The following is a 1470-nucleotide window of genomic DNA, read 5'->3' as shown; positions in this document are numbered from 1 at the left end:
ACTGTGGGGCTGTGTTTGGTCTTTTTTATTTTTACACCTGGGGGAGTTGTTGAGAATGAAAATTAAATTTTGGGGGGGGAAATCCATTGCCAAAGTCTCTGCAAACCCGGGGACTGGAACACTTCCGGTGTTTACTGATGAATCACTGTTTGTTTCACTCCATTGTTGGAATGATTTGGACTGCAGATTAACTCCCAGTTCAAAATAAAGTCCCTCGTTCCTCTCACCCTGGAGGGGAGTGAAGTGAATTCCTGGTGTGGGGCATTCAGTGCAGTCCCGGACCTGAGGGCTGTGTCCCCACCTCACCCTCGCCCGCTCCGGGCGTTCACCAGGGTGAGCTGGGAGGGAACAGTCAGATGGCGCTGGGGCTGGAGAGTGCTGAAAGGCAAAAAGCGGAGTCTGGGGAACTTGGGACACCCCAAAAAGCACAACGAAGGGTCTGGGCTGTCACCAAAGGCACACAGAGGACAGGACACCTCAAAACCCACCCTGTGCCCTGTAAAGCAAACAGGTGAGTTCAGGGATACTGCAAAGGCTCAGCAAGAGCCGGGGATCACCCCAAAATGCACACTGAGGTGTCTAGGGGAAAAAATACCAGCTGGAAGATGTGATCCCAAGAAAACTGGAGTGAAGTGGAGGAGCTGAAGGGGTGGCAGGGGTGTGAGATGGAGTGAGCGGCTTTTGGGGTGTAGCAGGGCTGTTTTGAGATGGAAGGTGGAGAAATGATGCGGGGGGGTGACGGGGTCAGAGGTAGCAGTGAGTAAAAGGATGAAGAAGATGATGAGGCCTTGAGGGCCAGCAGATGGGACTCAGGGACCCACAGGGATCCCTGGGATACTTGGGACACGGGGACCAGCAGGGGCACAGGGACAGCCAGGGCAGGGCACAGGACCCCCAGGGGACACCTGGGACAACAGCGACCACCGGGGCAGTCCAGGACACTGATCCCTGAGGCACAGGGGCCCTGGCACACAGGGGCCCCCCTTGGGTCAAAGGGACACAGGGAGCGCCAAGGGGCACAGAGACCCCCTGGAAGCACATTGGCACCAGGGATCCCTGCGGACACAGGGACCCCGGGGACAACGGGGAGCGCCAGGGGGCACAGGGATCCCTGGGGAGACAGGAACGGCCGGAGGACAGCTGGGGACACCGGGCCCGCTGGTGACACAGGGATCGCCGGTCACCAGTGACGCCCAGGGCCATAGGGACCCCAGAGGAGCCCTGGGGACACCGTGGGACACCGGGACAGCCGGGGACACCGTGGGACACAGGGACACCAGGGGAGCCCTGGGGACACTGTGGGATACAGGGACACCGTGGGACACCAGGGGACCCTGGGGACACCGTGGGATACAGGGACCCCAGGGGACCCTGGGGACACCGTGGGACCGGCGGTGACACCCGGGCCCCTCCGGCCCCGCCCACGTGCCGGCGCGAGGAGGGGGCGGGACCTCCTCCCTTCGGCGCTCT

Source organism: Corvus brachyrhynchos, unplaced genomic scaffold (genome assembly GCF_000691975.1).
Source record: "Corvus brachyrhynchos isolate BGI_N302 unplaced genomic scaffold, ASM69197v1 scaffold215, whole genome shotgun sequence".
Classification (NCBI taxonomy): Eukaryota; Metazoa; Chordata; class Aves; order Passeriformes; family Corvidae; genus Corvus; species Corvus brachyrhynchos.
The sequence above is the reverse complement of the archived record's forward strand: the minus strand, read 5'-3'. Positions refer to the sequence as shown.